This window comes from Lynx canadensis, chromosome C2, assembly GCF_007474595.2.
Source record: "Lynx canadensis isolate LIC74 chromosome C2, mLynCan4.pri.v2, whole genome shotgun sequence".
In the NCBI taxonomy this organism is placed as follows: domain Eukaryota; kingdom Metazoa; phylum Chordata; class Mammalia; order Carnivora; family Felidae; genus Lynx; species Lynx canadensis.
The window spans coordinates 115,905,558-115,929,079 of NC_044311.2; positions in this window are offsets into that span (position 1 = coordinate 115,905,558).

Below are 23,522 nucleotides of genomic sequence, written 5' to 3' on the forward strand. Positions count from 1 at the left end.
TTTCTACAACTGGTAACTAACTAGTGTTTTTGACTCTCATCAAACTTCACCATTTTAGAATTTCAGAACCATCTAATTTTAGAAATAAAATAAATACTGGAAGAACCTTGGAGATCTAGAATACAAGTTATAAGGAAAAAGGATTGTATTTTTATTTCATGTAATTGCATAAAGAGAATCTGGAGTGTGTGGCTGGGGGTGGACAGTAGAGTTACACATAATTTGAGAAATACAATGGGAGGAAATAATCTTCTAAAACTAGTATTTTCTCTGCTTAATGCTTTAGTATAATAGATGCTTAAGATTCTCTTTTCAGCTTAATGAGCAAGGAAATCCAAATTCTGAATCTTTAGTCAAATTCATGGTTTCTCTGGGCAGGAGTTCACTCTGCTAATAAGAATAGTCTTTTTATGATTAATATCTATGGCAACCACTAATGCTTGGTTCTTTACAACTAGGCAAAGCGGAAAGCAAGAGAAGAAATAGTGACTTTTTAAAAATAAACCTTTTGACAATAAATTTCAAAAAGAAATAAATAAAAATAAACCTTTAATTTTATAATAATCTTTTTATTTCCAGAAAAAAAATGAAAATAGTAGAGAGTCACCATATATCCCAAATTCAATTTCCCATATATTGCTAACGTCTTATATTAGTATGGTATATTTCTCATAATAAATGAGCCAATGTTGATACACTATTATTAAGATAAATCCATACTTTATTCAGATTTCTTTAGCTTTTACTTAATATACATTTTTCCCCCTATTCCAGGAAACCCCATTACATTTAGGTGTCATGTCTCCTTAGGTTCCTCTAGACTGTGACACTTCTGCTTACTGTTTTTGATGATCTTGACAGTTTTGAGAAATAACTGCTTGGTCATTAAGTTGAATGTCCCTCAGTTGGTGTGCGTCAGATGTTTTTCTCATCACATCATATTAAGAATTCATGCGATCCATATGACTTATCACGAACTATGTTGACCTTGATTATCTGGCTAATGTAGTGTCTGCCAGACCCCTCCACTGTGAAGTTGTTCTTTTTCCCCTTCCCATATGGTAGTGTTTGAAAGAAAGTCACTACATGCATCCCACAAGTAAGAAGTGAAGAGTTGTGCTCTCCCTCTTAAAGGTGTGTGGAGGGGGGGTATCTACATAAGCTCTCTGGAATTTTTTGGTTTAAGAGCTTTGTCTATTCTTCCCGTTTTAATTTAATCAATAATTTCTTCCAATCAGAATGGACTTACAGGTATTTTATACTTTGCATTATAATCCAGTGCTATTTGATGTTGTTGGTCAAATTCTTCCAGCTGTGGTCACTGGCAGCTCTTTCGGTTCCCTCTGTGTCCCTTTTACATACAGTCATTGCTGTGTGTCTGGTTTTTTATCTTTTTTATTTTTCAGCACTTTCTTACCTTCTGGCACTAAAAGCTGCTGAAAGTACTAAAAGCTGCTGATATCCTGCCCCTATCCCAGAATCAACCAATATTCCAATGATTTCCCTAGAGTTTACAGTATATATTTTCAAGTAATCGGAGTCCAACTTCAAATAACACTATACCACTTCGTGTGCAGTGAAGGCACGTTCTAATGAAGCATTCCCAACTGCTCTCTCTTGTCTCTATAGCCCTGCTGTCACTCATTACATTTATTCATGTTATAGCCACTTGATACATTGTTATTATTATTGTTTTAAAGGTATAGGTATCTTTTAGTTCAATTAAGAATAAGAAAAATAAGATATTTTACCTTTATTTTTTCCCTATATTTTCCTATCTTTATGTAAATCCAAGTTTCTTGCTTATATTGTTTTTCTTCTGCTTGAAGAAATTCACTTAATACTTCTTTTAAGACAAGTCATCAAATTTCCCGAGTTTTTGCTTTTCTGAAAAACTATTTCTCCTTTACTTTTTAGACAATAATTTTGCTAGGTGCACACAATTCTAATTTGGTAGCATCTTCTTCAAATATCGCAGTGCAGGGGCACCTGGGTGGCTCAGTCGGTTAAGCGTCCGACTTCGGCTCAGGTCATGATCTCGTGGTTCGTGAGTTCAAGCCCCGCGTCAGGCTTTGTGCTGATGGCTCAGAGCCTGGAGCCTGTTTCAGGTTCTGTGTTTCCCTCTCTCTCTGACCCTCCCCCATTCATGCTCTGTCTCTCTCTGTCTCAAAAATAAATAAAGGTTAAAAAAAATATATCTCAGTGCATTCTCGGCTGGCTTACGTGATTTTTGACAAGAATGTCATAATTTTTATCATTGTTCTTTGGACAAAACTGAATTTTTTCCCTCTTGTTTCCTTTAGTGATTCCTCTTTTAAGTAAGCAAAACTCAGTTGCTGTATCTTTAGTCCTTTCCAGATTTTGAGGTTGGTGATTTGCCCTCACATCAGTTCTTTGATGAATCCAAGTAAAGTGATTAATTCCCAGTGTGTCTAGTTTGTTCTTTTTGTAAAAATAGGAGTGATGGATGACCTCCAACCTCTTTACATGTCAGAACTTAGACAAAAGTCGTATGGGTTTTAAACTTGTTTTTTTTTTTTTTTGTTTGTTTGTTTTTACTGTTTATTTTTGAGAGAGAGAGAGAGAGACAGAACACGAACTGGGGAGGGGCAGAGAGAGGGAGACATAGAATCCGAAACAGGCTCCAGGTTCCGAGCTGTTAGCCACAGATCCCAATGCGGGGATTGAACTCATGAACTGTGAGATCATGACCTGAGCCGAAGTCGGACACTTAACCAATTGAGCCACCAGGTGCCCCCATATGGATTTTAAAATATCTTTTTGAATAAAGGAAAGATAAAGCTTACTTGAGAACTATTAAACACAATTTTATAGACTTCTAAACACATTTAAGATAAAAGGTCAGGGGAAAAAAAATAGTCCAACAACTCTTCAATATAATATTGAAATGACAGAAAACAAAATAAAATCTGGAAGATTCAAAATGAGGCAAATGAAAAGAAAATGAGGCAAATGATATTGTGAAAATTTTGCAATAAAATATTTCACAATAGACCATTCTTACTTCATAATCTAATATCAACTTGTTCATTTATTTTTTATTTATTCAATATCTGTTAAATTATTACTATGAGCCAAGCACTTTTCTAAATGCTAAAGAGTTGACAGGGGAAAAGAAGAAGTCATTTGTTATCCAAACTGGTGGTCTTTTAGATATTGATGGCAATGTCAACTATGATCACAGACTCCTATCTAACACCCAGTAAGTTGGAAAACATAGAGGGTTGGTTTTTTATTGTTTTTTTTTTGTTTTGTTTTGTTTTAACTCCAAAAAGTTATCAGCAACTCCTAACAGGGAAAGATCTTCCACCTTGTATAATGAAATTTGAAAAGTACAGTCAGAGAAAGAAGGAGGTTTTATTGTTTTACAGCATAGATATACTGATCTGCACTGAACTCAGGTACAAGCAATGGTACAAAATGAGCAAAACCAAAGCCATATTACATGTTATACAATCTTAAAGTACAGAAAAAATTCTTTAATTATTCTAAAATATAGTTCTAAAATATAAGCTATAATAATATAGCTCTAAAATATAAGCTACTAATGGACAGTGGGGAATGCATCAGGCTGGCCGCAGACTCTTCTGCAATAACAGACGTGAAAATTCCAAAGATAAGGAAATAGTAAATACAGAATTCAATGTAAAAAAAAAAAAAAAAAGGAATTAAATCATAGCAGCTGAGAAACTTTAGAATAAAATCTTAGTGAAATAACTGACAAAAGGAACATAATAAAAGCAAAAATAAAATTGAGTGCTGGACGGTGTGGAAGAAATAGAAAATGTAAAAACTGCTAAGAGTTTGTGGTAGGGAGCTGATCTATACTGTCATTAACTGAAATTGTTTTTAAAAATAAATCTCTGCCCCTTCACAAGTTGATCCTTTTTTACTTAATCTCAAAGAGACATTGAAGAAAGTGCTGTATATCATAGTAAAAATAAATAAATAATAAACAAATAAAAATCTAAATAGGGATACTTCAAATTTCTTTTCCATAAAGCAAATTTAATACTTTTCTATTACAAATGTCTTTAATATTATGATCTCATTCTTATAAAACGCTCCCTGTCTTTCCCTTTTACCCTCCCCCGCCCCAGACAGCACATGGAAGTGCACAGATTTAGAAAACTGAAATGCATGATGTTCACCAAGTGTAACCAATGTTATTTTTGAATGGTGGCATAGTGGCTGTTTTAATGCATTCCATTTTTGTGTACTTTTCTCAATTACCTGATAATACTATGAAAAATGATGCCCTATTTCAGAAGAATACATTTATTTATTTATTTTTTTATTTTTATTTTTTTTTAAATTAAGAACTTCTTCAACGTTTATTTATTTTTGGGACAGAGAGAGACAGAGCATGAACGGGGGAGGGGCAGAGAGAGAGGAGACACAGAATCGGAAACAGGCTCCAGGCTCCGAGCCATCAGCCCAGAGCCTGACGCGGGGCTCGAACTCCCGGACCGCGAGATCGTGACCTGGCTGAAGTCGGACGCTTAACCGACTGCGCCACCCAGGCGCCCCAATACATTTATGAATATTATATAAGAAAGAGAGATAATTAAACAAAAAGACACCATTTGGAGCACCTGGGTGGCTCAGTTGGTTAAGTGTCCGACTTCAGCTCAGGTCATGATCTCACACATGTGTTCCAGGCCTGCGTTGGGCTCTGTGCTGACCCCTCAGAGCCTGGAGCCTGCTTTGGATTCTGTGCCTCCCTCTCTCTCTGCCCTCGCTCCCCGCTTGTTCTCTCTCTCTCTCTCAAATAAACATTAAACATTTTTTAAAACATATAAAAAAAACACCTTTTTCATTGCACATAGTTTTAGCTTCCTCATATACTCAAATTACCATTTGTTCTTGAAACACTACAAAATGTCATACTTATTTTCTCTAATTATTCTATTTACTTGTATAGAATACTCTCTTCACTCCCTCCCTGAACTCAGTCCATCAAAGTCGTTACCATTCAATGTCCAGCTTGAATGTTATCCTTCATCTATCACCTTTACAAACTGTCCCTTCCTCATAAATCATTAGGCATATATGTTTGTATGGTCCTTTTTCATATCTCCCTTATAATACTTATGCTGTAATATAATAGTATTTCTTATAATATTTATGCTGTAATATAATAGTATTTATTTTGAACTATTAGAGAACAGAGATGATTTCATTCATTTTGTACCACAAGCATAAGAACTGAGACATTATATATGTTTGGTAAAATACGTTTGATAAATTATGATGGGACAGACACACAAGTAAACCAATAACATAGTGCAACAGGTGCAGTGTTGACATTACACGCAGAAGAATGCAAGAGAACTCTCAACTCATCCTGGAAGGAAATAGGTAAAGAAAGCTTTAAAAAAAATTGGACATGAGGAGCTCCTGGGTGGTTCAGTCGGTTGGGTGTCCAACTTCGGCTCAGCTCATGATCTCGCAGTTTGTGGGTTCGAGCCCCACATAGGGCCCTGTGCTGACAGCTCAGGGCCTGGAGCCTGCTTTGGATTGTGTCTGCTTTGGATTTGTGGATTGTGTCTCCCTCTCTCTCTGCCCCTCCCATGCTCATGCTCTGTCTCTCTATCTCAAAAAATAAACATTAATTTTTTTTTTAAAAAATTGGACATGAGATAAGTTCTGAAAAAAATAGATAGGAATCAGTATAGTAATTAACCTATAAAGTTAAAATTAAAATATTCATAATATATAATACATTTTGTATATTATATAGTATATATAGTATATACTATATAATATGCTATTATATACTATACATTGTATATAGTATATAATATGCTTATATACTATATATATTGTATATAGTATATAATATGCTTATATACTATATATTATAAATACATATAGAAGAAAGTATGATCCATCTAGAAAATTGTGAGAATGTGCTTGGTGTAGCTGATGTTGGGCCACATAGGGCAAAGTACAAAAGAAAACAAGAGAAGCAGGCCAAGCCTAGGTGGCAAAAAACCTGTTTATGTTTTGGAACAAGGCCATCATTTTTCCCAAAAGCAATGAAAATGTATTGAAGACTTTAATTGGAAGAGCTGTATGTTAATATATGCCTTTTAGAAAGTTATCAGAGAAACACACTGTACTCACACACTGAATATGTATATATTCATTGCATTAATGGGTTGTTTAATGTGAATTATTAATTCATTAAATGATAATTTCATGAAATAGGCAAAAAGTGGAAAATGATTCTGGAAATGACCATGAATACGGTCCTTTAGCCAAAAGGCTTTAAAGAAGCTATATCTTAGATATCCTAATAAATATACCAGAACCCTCCACGTCTTTGAGCCTCCTTGGACCTTCAGGATTCTAAGATAATAAAGAGAAGATGGATCTAGTTTGACTTTAAAATCATAGAATATTTTATTTAAAAAAGTGTAACATTTATTTCTTGTTTAGATACAGAGAGAGACAGAATGCGAGCAGGGGAGGGGGAGGGAGAGAGGGAGACACAGAATTTGAACAAGTTCCAGGCTCTGGGCTGTCAGCACAGAGCCCGATGTGGGGCTCGAACTCATAAACTGGGATATCATGACCTGAGTTGAAGTCAGACGCTTAACCGACTAAGCCACCCAGGCAGCCTTAGAATATTTTATTTATGCCCTGGTGTTTGTTGCTTCATGGAAACAAGACTATGAAATCTCCCACTTGGTTCAAAGAACTACCTTTTGACTAAAATGTATATAAATCACACACATATACAAACACCTTTTCTCTCATTTTGGCATTTCATTGCCTTATTCTAACTTGCTCCTGCAACTACTATAACAAGAGACATCTTAAGTCAGAAAGAAGAGTGATTAGCAAGAGATATAGAAAGAATCTGGCTATAATAACACTCTTTCTTAATTAGAGGTGACTATTCTCCAGGGTCTCATCTTCTTTTGCAAGCTCTTGGCATCTTGTCTATTCCACATAAAAACTGAAATGTTTCCAAATAGTTCAGGCCTTTACTTGACATCTTGCTACTTAAAAATATCTCATATGTGCTCTCCAATTTCCAAAATCAATAAATCAGATCAATACAAAAATAACATTAATTTTCTGCATCAGCTTGGAAAAACATTCTAAGCAAAAAGAGGAAGCATCACCCTGTCTAATAGATAAACATCAGGATAACTGAATATCCTAATACCTCCAAATGCTAGAGAGTAAGCCAACAAATAAACAAAAACAGAAAATTTAGAAATAATAATAATAAATGAAATAGTTTAGATTATAAACCATTATTTTGTAATTTTTTAAGTTTATTTAGAGAGAGAGAGAGAGAGACAGAGCAAGCATGGGAGCTTGAGTGGGGGAAGGACAGAGAGAGAGAGAAATCCCAAGCAGGCTCTGCTCTGTCAGTGCAGCCACTTCAGGGCTCGAACTCACAAACTGTAAGATTATGACCTGAGCCCCAATCAAGAGTCAGACGCTTAACCAACTGAGCCACCCGGGCGCCGCTAAACCATTATTTTTTAAGTGAATGTTCCACAGCACCCCCTGTAGCTAACACTGTTGGTATTCATTCCAGATCCCCTTCTAGCCTTACTTTTTGACTCTTTCAATGTGCCCTCTTCTTTTTTGTTGTTCCTTTGCCTCTTATGACCCACATGTTTGATTTTTTTGTGTGTGCTCTGCAGAGGTTGCTGGGGCTGTTTGTCTTCACAGCAGAGACCCAGAAATCTGAGAGTTTATGATCCAGTTAACAAATGACTGCAGGGTATGGAATTTGAAAAGGACCATTCCATCATTCGAAGTGTGATTTACACCAGAGTCTTCCCCCAATATCAGCAAACAACCCTGTATGAAACTTTGCATGAACTCTTGCTTAGATTCTTCCCCTGGCTTGCCCTGATTCCCTCTATTCCTTCAATGGTTTCTCTTGAAAACAATTTCTTAATAAGTGTGGTCGGAAAATAATTTCTTAGTAAGTTTGGATATTGGAAAGATGGAACTACTGAAATATTTACATAGGTTTATAGCATGCACGGAACTTTTAAAAAGGCAATAGAAAGAAGAGAAAAACAAATACAGACAATAATATTGATTCTTCATCTTTGAATTTATCAGTGTTCTAAAAAATGACTATTTAGAAACACTACATGTAGCAAAAATTTTGGTGCACCACCCAGATCTCTCCCTGAAGATTCAGGAATTCATTTTCCTGGCTTTCATAACTGAGTCACTCCCCCTGATTGCTTTATCTAAGAGTAAAGTACTTCCTTAGGGGAAGTCAGCTTCCAACAATGGGTCAATGCAGGGGTACAAAGACCAAAGAAAGCTCTTACCTTGTACTCCCAAGTACTCCCAAGTACTCCCAAGAGTACTTCCTAATAAGTCACCTGCATGACCATGCCCTTTCCAACAGTAAATATAACATTAAAATTGTAGGTCTTGGGTTCCTAGTGGGTAGTGGAGTGCCTGGTTAGAAGACATACAGGGCCCAGACATTTAGAACTATTCTTTAGAATATGAGTTCCGCTAGATACACAAAGTGATAAACTTGTGTCAGGCCAACAGCAATCTATCATAATATGGAATGGTACATCTGGGATCAGACAGATACAGGCCAAAAACACAAGTAAGACGTATAAGCAGATGATCCAGAGGCCATGACATCATTTCTCCTCAACTCAATTTATCGGCTAATGCTTATGGATGTATGTGAGGAAGGGGGTTATACCTAATGACCAACTGAAGGTGAAGAAAACATGTTGAGTTGGTTCACAAAATTGTCAGTTCAGATGTGAGTAACACAGAAAATTTCTGCAACACTATAATGGCCTGAAGAGTAGCAGTGAGGAAAAGGCTTCCCCAATCCTAGAGCTTGGGAAAGTACACCGGGTCATTCACTTTGTGCAGAAAGAAAAGGGACGCGAAGCAAGAATATAGGGACAGTCATGGCAAGTGCCAGATGGTTAGGTTGATTTGTCAGTGATGTGAACAAAAAATAACTGGAAAATTGGGAACAAGAAATTGGGGGGGGGGAAGAGGCAAGTAAATAGATCTATTATACTGAACACGAAGTGTGAAAATTTTTGTACCATTAATAGCCTCTAGAAAGCATCAACCATCAAAGATTTATCAAACAGCCAAGTACATAATAATGGGTAGTGATATTAGGCAAATGTCGTCATGATCCACCTCAATGCCAAGACAATGGCCCATGGTAGAAATGAAGTCTGTGAAGAGATTTGATAGCATAAGTTCTCACTCACCACTGCCAATGCAATTACTGATGTCACCAAACGATTAAAATCCTCACAATGTAGACTTACAACTGGAGCATCACTTCAGAAGACCAACTAGCTCGTTGGCCACAGGTGGTCATTGAGCCCATCTGTCCTGCAAGGGACAACAATAATCTTGATGAAGATCAACCAATATTCTGAATGTGAATTCTTTCCACAGGGCCTCAACCAACACCACCTTCCGAAGGCTTACAGAGTGTTTGATTCATCCTCATAGAATCCTGCATCATATTTCACTTGACAGAGTGATCTGCTTTAGAACAAATGAGGCTCAGCAGTGGGTATGTAACCATGGGATCTATTAGTCCTCTCACATACCGTACTGCTCAGAAGCTGCCAGTTGACAATATGATAAGCAGGCTTTTGAGCTGCAGTCTTGGAGAGAAGACCCTGAGATGATGGAGAACATGCCCCAAGATATAGTGTACACCCTAAATCAATGACAGTTACATGTATTGTATTTTAACAGGTAGATACGGTTGAAGAACCACAGGGAAAATTTGTACTCCTCTTCCCTGTGACTCTAGTCTCTGTGGGTCTGGATATCTTGAATTTGAGAGCATGGTTCAACCAAAGGACACAGCCAGGATTCCATTAACAAAATATGATATATTCATACAATGAAATATTATTTGACATTAAAAAGAAGTACTGATGCTTTGGGGATGAGCACTGGGTGTTGTATGGAAACCAATTTGACAATAAATTTCATTAAAAAAAAGTACTGATGCATGCTAAAACATAGATAAACCTTGAAAACATTATGCCAAGTACAAGAAACCAGTCACCAAAGAGGGCATATCATATGATTCTTATATAGGAAATTTCCCGAATGCTTGCTCTGATCTTTTCATGCATGGTATGTATCATAATTATAAATAAACATTTGTTTAACAACTGTGTTACATACTGGACTCCAAGTTCCATGAGGGAAGGTACTACATCTACCTTATTTACTCTTGTAATCTCTAATTTTTTAAACAATTCCTAATACGCAGAGGGAATAAAATGAGTATATACTAAATAAAATATATTTTTTTAAAAAAACCTATACATTGGTATATATAGCTTGTACCTGACAGAAAACTTTTCAGTCACTGAGTCATTTCTATTTTTACTAAGATACCACTTTTTTTGTCATAATGTTACTATCAGAATTATGGATATCTATGTACAGGTTATAAAGAATATCTAGGTTATGGAAATTATGGCTTAAGACTATAAAGTTTAATTAAAACTGTCTTCAGTCAAGTTGAAAATTTTGCATAATATAGTTTTTAGAGTCCTCACATCAATGCTATATGTTGATGTGTTTTGTAGCATTGTAAATCAAATGCTCTGTGAAATGTCTGATAAAAATGTATTGCCAGGAAAGATGAGATTAGAGTCACATTTTCAGGGACACAATAAACTTTACTTTTTTTGCATCAGGAGAAAAATCCTATCTATTCACATGCATATGTACAAATACATATCCACACACATAAACTGTACTGTAAACATTGAAATCTAGCATAGTTCATCTAAGGAAATAATTGCTTCCCTAACACATCTAATCAACAGAATCTTGCAGTAAGATTATAGAAGTGAAAATGTCAAGGTCTACTATCTGGGTATTATATTCATTAAGTAAAGGAATAAAAGGAAATAAATCAAGGAAGCTGATTTTTTGAAGCTTATTTATTTCTATAAATTCCTTGATCATTTCATTATTTACTGAATTTTTCTTTCTGAGAATAGACTAGGCATCTGTATGTTTACAAAACTTCTCCTGTGATCTTGAATCTCAGACAGTTTTTTATCTATTGACCTAAAGTAACTTTTCCATTATTACCAACAATGTCTGTCTCTTTTAATTAATTTATTCAGCAATTATTTACTTTGTATATGCATTTGTCAGTTCAAGTACAAAGAACAGCATCCTTTCTAGCTCTTTGGGGAATATAAAGCAAGCTGCCTCAAAGAATAGAACCATAATTTCAATAGATGTAAAGAAAGAATATGTCAACCAGAAGATGAATTTATCAATCATTAAGCAGTATATATGAGAGAGAGAGAGAGACAGAGAGAGAGAGAATCATAGAGGTAGACTTTCCCTAGACCTTTCTAAATAACTATTGAGGAAAGAGCACCTTAGCCAGTGGTCAGACATGTTTGGTACCCACTGTTTGGGTGAACTCATGGTCAGAGAGATGCAGGCTATTTTACCTGGGTGTCTTTACAGATAAATTCATCTCCTTGATATATTTACTATCCAATATCTAGATTCTGATTCTGATTTGAATACTCATGGAAATCCAGTTATTATAGAGAGAACACTGAGCTTCTCATACTGAACTTCAGATTCTCTCTCATGGGATTTTAAATTATTACAAAATCAGAAACTGATATTGAGCGGGTTTCTTTATTCACTCATAAATATTTTAAGAACCTTCTAGAATGCTGTAAATTATGATAGATGATAAGAAGAAAATAAGCGAGACAGCCATTATCCCCATCCTCCTTGAGCTTACATTCTAGTGAGGAACATAGACAATTAGGAAACCACTTGCAATAATGTGCAATGAGTGCTAGAAGAACAAGGGTCAGGATCTTACAGTGAATGTATATCAGGGACATGTCAACTACTTACATATTTAAAATGGGGATCAGGGAATACTTCTTGGAAGACATTTCATTAAGCTGAGCTAAAAAGATAGCTAGCCAGGTGAGGGGGGGACAAGTATGTGGAATATACTCATCGAGTGGGTGGAATAAAATGGGCAAAGACCCTGTGTTGAGAAAGAGGACATTTTCAAGAAATTGAAGGAAACCCGTGCTCTGAAGTAGAGAGTACCAAGGTGGTAGGGATCTGTGAAGGAAAAGGTGAGGGAGGGAGGAAGAAGCCAAATCATTCTGGTCTACGAAAAACCAAGTTAAGAAACATACACATTATCCCGATTATAGTGTGAATATATCAAAGGTTTTTTAGCAGGAGAGTTATATGATCAAAATTTAATGTCAAATTTGTCCTCCAGATAATATTCTGTGCAGAGAAAGACTCGGGGACACAAGTTTGCAAGGTATGGCAATATGAAGAGATGGTATGTTCAGGGACTCATAATCAATAGGACTTGACCAACTGAATGTAAAAGGTACTTATTAACTTGGATGTTTCCATCTATGGGTGATGATACATCTTATTTTAAAAGTATAAATCATCATTCTGGTTTTATATAGTAATCTTGTGAACTCGGTAAATGTGGGTATGTCCCTGGTAGCTGAATGATATATTGACTTTTGGTATATTGACATAGTAAAGTTTCTTAGCCTAGAAGCTTAACTTCTGGTCTAATAAATTCATCAAGGGAATTAATGGGTCTGTTAAACCCCTTAGAAAGAGCTTGCTGACCTTGTCCCAGGAAGATAACCACATATATATTTCTCCATGTAATTGTCAGGATAATAGTTTAAGTTAAAGAAAATATAACATGATAAAAATGGTTAAAGCTAAATACATAAAGAGTATCTAGTGACTATAGAAAAAAAAGGCAAAATAGTTTATGGAGAGAATACATACATTTCTTTATAAAAGAAACCTAATTTTAGTCTTGCATTTTCTCTATTTATTTATGGTAGAATAAAATATAAAGGTAGATCTTGGAGCTCAAAGCTTCTGGATAAATTATTGCTCCTTGCAGAGATTTACAAGAATTTCAGGTGATATAATACTACATAGAGACCTTTCTTTTAAGTAGAGGAGAACTACGGGCTGTTAAAGTTTATTGAATGATTTTCACTAGTAAATGAATAAAAGAAACTTTCATAGAGAAAGATCTCACCAAAGAACTTTAGCCAACACAAGCCCCTAAAATTTCATTTTCAACACAGGAACCTCATGCAGTCTGGTTCTCTCCGAAGCCATATTCTCCTCCTTATTACTTTCAAGGATAGGACTGCTCTCATTGCTCCAGCCCCTTAGCATCTTAATCTTTAACTCTTCCTTCCAATAGCTTTTGTCTCCTCTAATTAAGCATAAAACTCTAGGCAAGTCAAAATCAAATTCTCACTGAAGGAAGCTTTACGTTGCTGAATCCAGAAAGCAAAGTTTTTAATACAAAATAAGAGACGCTTCCACAAGATATATGATGGAAGGCTTGACATACTTCAGTTTCTCCCATAACCAGAACCAACATTCTCAAGAGGAAGGTTAAAATGCTGTCACGATTACATTTCAGAAGATAGAATGTTGACTCACCCTAGGTATACATGGGCAGCAAAATTCTCATTTATGGGAAAACAAAACAAAACAAAACAAAACAAAACACAAAAGCTGTACAATCTTGGCTAAAAAGAAAACAAAAACAGAGACACTGAACTGTCACATGTATAAAAGGCTCAGTTTGATTTTCACAACAGAACACCAAATTTCCAAATAGTCAGAAGCAGTAATTTTACCAAAGGGATTTTTGACATCCAATATATATGTCATTTTCTTTTGCTCTCTTTTAACTGTAACATATTTGACCTTGAAGATGCATTTGATCAAAAAACATAATTCCCCTTTGATGAGAATGTCTTTCTGAGATGTACCCCTGTCTGAGCAGCGTAATGTGCCCCCTTCACAGGGAGCAGCTCTGATTCTGTCTAGTAGGAAAGACAAAACTGTGTTTCTGTTACTGACCAAGCCTGGGGAAAACTGTGTCTTTCAAAGACAAAGGCAATATCAGGGCAATGAAACTTTTGGCAGCCATTATGAGCTTCAAGCTGTGTCTTGTATTCAGCTGCTGAATAGACACTACACTAAAGCATTACAGAGATTTGTTGGTGACAGCTGCCACCTCGTCTATCAGCCATTACAGGAACAGTATTGGAGCGTACATTTAGTTTCCCAGATGAAGGTTTAAATCCTTGTTATTTCTGATTTACCCTAAAGAAGTTAATATTTTGGCAACGTTACATAATAATGCTGAAAAAAAAAAAAAGTCCCACATAGAGACACAACTTATTTTGTTTTTCCTAATGAGTCAAGTCTAAATAGTGATGGGCATTTCTGGTGATCCAAGTTCTTTCTGTGACATTGCACGTGCATTTTAACAATTATAGCTTTACTTGGAAAGAGAGATTGCAAGCTATTAGTATTTGCTTCTGCCTCTGATATGCATGCTGAGGAGAGAACAAATACTCAGGGGAGTCAACATTTTTGAAAAGCAAAGGAAGAGGTTGAAATTCAGGAAGTAGTTCAAGGTTGAGCTCTATCACATATTAGAACCTAAAAGAATCAACTTTTAGTTATCAATTATGTATCTTAATATTGCATTTGTGTGTAATTTATATATATACATAAACCTTATTTTGTTCTGATTTATATGTGTATATATATACCTCATTTCTGATTTGCTGTTCATTTAATGCTTGATTGCATATAACAATAGCATATGGAGGTATTTCAATTGTGAAAAGGGAAATTAGTTCAGTAAATCACTAAGAAGTTTAAATTCTTCCATCCACCATATCAATACAGCTCCAATGCCAGCCACTGCTTTGTGAAATGTCTTTCAAGAAGAGAAGATTGAGGGCGCCTGTATGGCTCAGTCAGCTGAGCGACGAACTCTTGATTCCAGCTTAGCTCATGATCTCAGGGTTCGAATTTGAGCCCCATGTTAGGCTGTGAACTGCCAGCGAGAGCCTGACTGAGATGCTCAATTTTTCTCTCTGCCCCTCCCCTACTCACTCTCTCTCTCTCTCAAAATAAACAAACAAAACTTCTGTTTTTATAGTTGTTTTTTAAACAGCTTTTCCACAGAGAGCAGCTTTTCTCCAGGAAACAAATACAGAGAAAGGATTTAGTTCTACAGAGAAAAAGTTAAAAACAATAGTAACTGGAAGAGTCCTTTGAAATCAAGCTTAATCTCCACAGATATGTTTCCACATGCACCCAAAATTAATCTTGGTCACTCAGTTGTCCAACAAAGTGTCATTTATTCATTTGTTCACCGCTTCAAAAATTCATCCAAGTCTTGTACATATTTTCTACACAAGCAACCATGCTATCTGCAAACAAGGACAGTTTTATATGTTCCTTCCCAGTGTGAATACCTGTTACTTCCTTTTCTTGTCTTATTGTATTAGCTAGGACTTTCAATACAACCTTGTTCCTGGTCTTAGTGGGAATTGCTTTGTTTATTTATATAGTTAGTTTGCTTCATATTTTTAGTTTACTCCCCAAAAATTATCTCTTCTCTGCACTCTTTCAGTTAAGAAATATGAGAAGTTGGCTCTAAATTGTGGCAGGTTACAAAATAACCACTATAGTATAAAAAAAAATGTTTAAAAAATCAACCAGCAATTGGAAATAGCCATTTTTAATATTTTGAATGTATTTAAAATTATGAAAATATCTGCTAAGCAGGTCAGAAATAGGTGACTAAAAATGTCTTAAGTGGGTTAAAAACTCTCCAAAATTCCAAATCCCTTTCTTTACTTCAAACTTTTTTAATGATTTGTATTTATTACTTAAAGTTAAATATTAATTCATCATAGAAATTTGAAACAAATAGGAGAAGCCAGCAAAAACACAAAATGTCACCTACTAACCAAAAGACAGTTCCTCTGTCATAACCTTATTTTGTTCTGATTTACAATTTTCTATAGGCATATGATGCAGGTTTTTTTTCAAAGGCACATTGCTTTGTAACCAAAAATTGTAGTCAACCAATTCACTATTATTAAGTACTCAAGTTCTCTACAATTTTTCTCTTTGCAGATATTTCCTGCGTTCAGATTTTGCAATTATATGCAGTGGCAAACAAAAATAATTGGCTTGGAGAACACTTTCAGAAAGACAAAAATGCTCTCAAGTCATACAGAGAACTTAAAAAACAGGCCCGTATCACACCATTAGGCATAATGCTTACATCACTTAAAAAAAAAATTATGAAGATCTTTACTTTTTTTTTAATTTTTTTTAACATTTATTTATTTTTGAGACAGAGACAGAGCATGAACGGGGGAGGGTCAGAGAGAGAGGGAGACACAGAATCGGAAACAGGCTCCAGGCTCTGAGCAGTCAGCACAGAGCCCGACGCGGGGCTTGAACCCACGAACAGTGAGATCATGACCTGAGCCGAAGTCAGACGCTTAACCGACTGAGCCACCCAGGCGCCCCTGAAGATCTTTATTTTTAACCAAATTTCAGTTTCAGTAAAATTATCTGATCAATCACCTTGTTTTCACCAGCTGATTGACTACGTTCCTTTGGGCCACATTACTTGAAACTTAGTGCATTGAGTATGGACACAGTAAAACTAGATTCACATTTGAAAAGGTTTACTCTGTCAACCATTTGGAAAACTGATTAGAGGGGAATGAAATGACTCAGTCTAGAATACAAATGTTGATGCTGTTGTACTAATCAAAGAGAAAATGAAGCCCTGAATTTAAATTCTCAGAAGACACATGAAAGAAAAGCAAAAGCCGATAACACACTGAAAATATTAGATTTGTAGGGTAAGAAAGAGGGAGTAGATAAAGACAATGTTTGAGTTGCTATAATGGGCCATTACGTGAATTTTTGTGCTGTTAACTGTGGAAGTAATTTCAGGGGAACTATGATGAATTCAAGTACAGAAAATGAATTTGAATTGTTTATCAGGCATCCCAAGAGCATGCTGATAGATGGCTTGATTTATGGATCTAAGCCCTGAAAAAAGATCAGGGCTAGAGATCCTTCTTCTAGAATCAAGAGCACAAAAGTGAGAAATAAACGGACAAGCAGATAAAATGACCCAAGTACAGCATAAAGTGCATAAGAGAAAATGAATAGTGGAAACCTTAAGAGCAACTAATTTAAAGAGTTAAATATAAAAGCCCATGAAAGAGTTTGTCAAGAAACAGCAAAAGGTATATGCTAAAATTTAGGGTAAAATACTTGTCACTGTGGTTAAGAGAGAGAAGTTTAATAGTGAACATATAATAATTCTGCTATATATACACAGAGCTCAAGTAGAAAATGTATTACAAAGGGACCTCCTTTACCCTGGCCCCTCATGACTCCATGTAAAGGAACTGGCTTTTTTTTTTTTTTTTTTTTTAAGACAATGATAGCATGAGCAGGGGAGGGGCGGGGTCAGAGAAAGGTGGGGACAGAGGATCCAAATTTAGGAAGTATAGGCTCTGCACTGGAACTAACGAACCCTGGGATCATGCCCTGAGCCTGGTGCTCAACCTACTGAGCCACCCAGGAGCCCCTGGAACTGCTCTTAAAGTAACTTCCCTGGCTGCTCTTTCCCCAGAGAAAAGCGACTGATGAGAACAGTGAGCTGGAAGAAGGATCCCGCAGCTACCATGCTGTCCCTTCAGTTCCTTGCCATGGCAAACGGGGCTTGACCTTGTATAGGAGGCTTACAGCCTAGGATACGTTTGATTCATGGAAGTTCAGAAAGCCTATTTCACTGCACATAGAACCCATGTCCTTCAACTTAGGTGTTAACAATGCTGACATTCTAATCTCCCATTCCACTGACCCATGTCCATTTCTCAACTGTTTTAGAACTCAGGCATGAAAGAGATCGCTGTTTCGTATTGACTAGTTCAAACACCAGTAATAAGGATTGAATAGTGTTCGTCCACCTAACATAGGCAGGATGTGGTTACAAATAACTGTGTGATCATAATTAGAGCAGTTGTATTGGAAGTGCGACTGTAATGTGTTGGACCATAAATGTGGTACGAGCGGTGATCAGAAGGACGGATTATTTTTACAAGAGTGCTGGCTTTTGAAAGGAAAGAAACCGTGTGCTCACTGAAGGCTTGATGGTGAGGGAGTTCTGTGGCTAGCCTATTGTTACTGCTTTTTAATATGAATGGAGCACAATATGTTTAAAGTTTTAGGGTAAAACTAGCTGAAGGTGCAGGAGAGAGCGTGTACTCGATGAAGTGTAGTCCTTGAGAGAGAGGGCATAAATTTCAGAGCACAGGTGGGCAGGCAGCCCCTGACTGAAATAAGAGGGAGGCAGGGAAGGGCAGGTTTACATAAACAAAGCACTAGGAATGCAAAGCCCATTTGCATTTGTTTTCCAGGAGCTCGTTTTTTAGGGGCTGGGTGAAACAAACTGAATCGAGAGCAAAGCCTAATACAAGATGTAAGATGAGATTTGAAAATCCAACTCTTCTCCTATAAAGTGACTCTCCTCCAATCTCAGAGTGCTCCTTTATTTTCCCATAGGAAACAAATAAAACTGGAGAATGAGTGTTTGATGCAGTCTCTACATGAAGACAGTTTAATACTTAAGAAGAGTGCTATCACTCAAATCATTGTTGTGTAAATTTATGTCAGGCTTTTAAGTCTTCATCAATACCTTGGCCTAATATCCTGAATAAACACTCAAGAAGTAGCCTGTTACTGTTAAAGAGTGTGTTTATTTAGCTTTGGGAACTTCTGGGATCGGACGGTTTAACATTTTTGTGAGATTTCTGTCCAAGGTATGTAAGATATGAGAATTTATTTGGAAAATGTTCTGAATCTAGAGTATTTTCAAAAAAATCTACAATGTATATAATCAAGACATTTCTCTGCCAAAGCCTGAGTCAGCACATGAGTGTGCACAAGGCAGAGTGATTTAGGGAAGGCAATAAAACAAAATAAAACACTAACCTTGAATATAAGACTGGTTTGAGTCCAGCTTTCCTTTCCCTAGTTTGATCTCTGGCAGGTTGCTCAATTTTTTTCTTTTAGTTCCTATACTTATAAACTGGGGAGAGAAGGGAGAGAGAAGAGCAGTCTTTATTGACCACTAACTTTGTTTACTGTGCTCTGCTGGGAGATTTATTTACTAGGGAGCAGGAATGTAGTGGTGACAGATACGAAGTCTGGAGCCAGGCTTCCTAAGTTTGAAGTTTGGTTCCCCCACTGAATCGCCACGTGACCTGAGTTAGCTTCGTAAATTCTTTATGCCAATGTTGAGTCACCTCTAAGTGTCAGTGACAACAAAGGTTGATGACTCATTGTGACTACTGAGTTAATATACGGAAGCACTTCAAACTGTGTCTAGAACATGATAAGAACATAAATATGAACTGTTTTATAATTTACCTCACATGGTATTTGCAACGATCAAATGAAGTTACAGGAAAAAAGCACTGTTCGCCACAGTGCCTGGCACCTAATAAATTCATGATAAATGGCACCTATAATTAGATTTTCTAATAAGATGTGGTTGACAACCTTGTCATTGGGTGGTACGTATCCTCATTTTCAAGATAAAGTGACTGAAACAATAAAATTCTAAGAACCTTTGAAACAGTGGGAAGTAAAATCCAGAATCAAGTCCTTTTCTAAATATTTTTAAAAGTCTACGTTCTTTCCATTAATTTATTGTATATGAATGAGTCAAAATTTAATAATGCCTCTTTCACAGTGTTGTTGTCAGGATTAAAGGTGCCAATGTTTATAAAATGAACTATAGGCGCGGAATTAATTTAAGGTATCATTACAGTCCATGGGGAAGTCTGTATTCTTGAGTCCTACCTGCCATCATATTCCAAGCGAATACGTACTCCAGGTGTTGACCACAGTTTATGATATCATAACATCGAGTATCTCAAGGGCTCTCCTAATTTGTTAGAGAATTCAGAGGAAGAACAGGTAAAGTGAGACATCTGAATCTACTTTATGGACAGCTGCCTAAGCACCAGAATTGATATAGAACATGAATATTATAGCTTCTCTGTGAGGCAAACAAATGAGTGCTCATTTTTTTTTTTTTTACCCAAAACCAAACCAACCACACACGTTCTTTAAATAAATGACAATGTACTAGTGTGTGTGTGAAAAAAAGAGATTTATGCAAAGATGCAGTGAGTATATGACAGATAAATCAGTGAAAATGACACGATAGGGAAAATCAATACTAAAATCTACAGCAATAAAAAGGAGTAAGTCATGTGAAAGAATGCATTTCTACATCCATCGAAGTAAAATTAATTGTAAATGTGCCTAATTCACTCAAGTTAGAAGACATTCATTTTAGCGAGCTTATACTATGAGCCTGGAAAAATTTGTTAGTTTTTAATTTCAATGCACATTTCATTTTCTATAAATATTGTGATGAACATATCTATGTAATTAACAATAGCCAAGAAAAGCAATGCCTAATAAAACTAGTATCAAGAATTATTGAATGCAAATTAACTACACAATTCATAAGTGGTGTAATTACTTTTTAATTAATAATCCACTTGACCTTTTAGGAAGTAGATGATATTTCGTTATTGCTGAATCACACTAGAGACAAGCAGGAGCTATCCTTCAATATTTGCATCAGCTGGTAAATAGCCTGAATGATTAGTCGTCACATTTAGTTTGCTTAAAAAGTAAATATTTTTCCCTACCAGCATTATTGTAGGAACTTGAAATTTATCTTAAAATAATTAACTAATGTTCGATATTTAAAAAACGCTAAACCATTTTTAGAATTATGGGATCATGAGATCCAAATGCTGAAGAGTAGTTATTCTGAAAAAATTAGAACATCTCAATTGATTAACAAATTCAGAGTTTATCACTATTTCAGAAAGGAAACACATATAATCCAAAATAATCTGATCCTCAGCATCAGGATGGGGTTTCTTAATAGGTTGTGGATTTCCTCTGAAATACAGTGTGAAGCTTACTCAGCCTCATTTTCTTTCATATTTAAGGGATTCTATTTATTACCTATGTCTTAGAATCCATAATTATTTTTAATAATCTGTTCTCTTATAAACCATGTACAAGCTGAAAGGCGCCTGGGTGGCTCAGTCGGCTAAGCGTCCGACTTCAGCTCCGGTCACAATCTCGCAGTTCGTGGGTTCGAACCCCGCATCGGGCTCTGTGCTGACGGCTCAGAGCCTGGAGCCTGTTTCCGATTCTGTGTCTCCCTCTCTCTCTGACCCTCCCCCATTCATGCTCTATCTCTCTCTGTCTCAAAAATAAATAAACGTTAAAAAAAAAAAAAAACTGTATCTAGAACACTTTTGCAATTCTTTCTGTCTATCCATCTATCATCTATCTATTTATCTATCTATCTATCATCTATCCATCCACCATTTGTCTTTATTAACTTATTGTAGAATGGATTTAAATATTTTTCCTGCTTCTCTCACTATCTGAAGCGGGATCTATTCCCAGATTCTTGCATTACATCAGTCAACAACTCTTTCAGATAATAAATGTCATTGTAGAGGGGCGCCTGGGTGGCGCAGTCGGTTAAGCGGCCGACTTCAGCCAGGTCACGATCTCGCGGTCCGTGAGTTCGAGCCCCGCGTCGGGCTCTGGGCTGATGGCTCGGAGCCTGGAGCCTGTTTCCGATGCTGTGTCTCCCTCTCTCTCTGCCCCTCCCCCGTTCATGCTCTGTCTCGCTCTGTCCCAAAAATAAATAAACGTTGAAAAAAAAATTTAAAAAAAAAATAAAAAATAAAAAATAAATGTCATTGTAGATAAATATATTTGCTGCTGCTCCTTCCACAACAAAAAAGAATACTAATGTGTAAAATCAGACTAGAGTTTTTAGATATTTGAGTTTAATGACAAAACACTAACCCTCCAACATTGAATCTTGTGAAAAATGTTACACTGCTCAGAAAAAAACAAGTTTTTCAGGAGGTTGAAGTATGTAATGTGAAAAACCTGATTTTTTTTTTTTTTTGGCTTTTTGTTATCAATAGAAATAGTTGTTTGCAGTGTATCCTCTGCCAATTTATTTTCCACAACCTCCGAAGATTCTCCTTATCTTACTTTAGATATTTTGTGAAATATTATGCATTCTGTGGCCTGAGTTAAATAGCCATGCTATCCATGTATTCTAGAAGTTAAAATTTTTCAATTACTCTTTCTGGTTAAAGACTTACATAATATTTTGTATTACTTAAAAATAAATAGTTTGTTACATTAAAATGACCAGAGTATTTAGGAAATGTTTCTCTATTTCATTAATCCACATGGAATAATAAACTGTAAAGGAAAATATGCTGAGTTGGCATTCCCGCTTTTAATTCAGACCTTCACAATGGACAAGCTATGGCCTCCTGAAAAAAGTACAAACAAAATAGTTTCTTCAGTAGTTGGGGTAGGAATTCATCAATTTGGAAAAATTGTTTAACCAACCCTAAGGTAACAATTTCGATCCAAGGAAAGCAAGGATGTTAGTTACAAAAGCTTCAGAGAAGGCCAAACTACCCTGTTTAAGATAAAGAGAGAAAATGTCTTTATTGTTGCAAAGAGGTTGGATGGAGCAAGATGAAAGATCATAACAGTGAAAAGAAAAGACAAAGTGAGATGATCCGGAGGTAAAAAAAAATGCCTGAAGTGCTGCTATAGACCGAATGTTTGTATACTCCCAAAGTCATATACCGAAGTCTTATTTGGAGGTGACGGCTTTGAAAGTGATTGGGTTACGAAGGTAGAACCCTCATGAATGGAATTCGAGCTCTTGTGACAGAGATCCCAGGGGCTCCCTTCCTCCTGTGAGGACACAACAAGAAGATGGTGGCTTATGGATCAAGAAATGGGCTCTCACCAGACACTGAATCCACTCCCACCTTGATTTTGAGTTTCTCAGCCTCCGGAACTGTGAGAAATACATTTCTGTTGTTTATGAGGCACTCAGTTTATGATACTCTGTGATAGCCACCCAAATTCAAACATCCACTCATAGATGAATGGATAAACAGTATGTTGAATATGCGTGTAATGGAAAAGTATTCAGATTTAAAAAGGACCAAAATTCTGACACATTATGTGTGCTACCACATTGAAGACGTTATACTAAATGAAACAAACCAGATACAAAAGGACAAATACTGTAGACTTCCCAGAATTCCTAGAATAGTCAAATTCATAGAGTAGAATAGTGGTGGCCAGGGACTGGAGGGAGCGGAAAAGGGGGAGTTAATTTTATTGTTTAATGGGTACAAATTGCAGTTTAAGAAAACGAAAAGTTCTGGAGATGGATGGTGGTGATAGTTGTACAGGATGATGAATGTGCTCAGTGCCACTTAAAATGATTAAAATGGTAAACTTTATATAATGTATATTTTACCACAACAAAAAAAAATATTTTTTAAAGCCAATAATGGAGGGGATGTGAAAGAGCTTTTCAAGAATAAGGATGCCTACAGTTCCATTTGAAGTTCCTTGTGATACAAACCCCACTGTTTTCTACCACTGAAATCTTTAAGAAAGCATATTGTGTTCATGCTGTA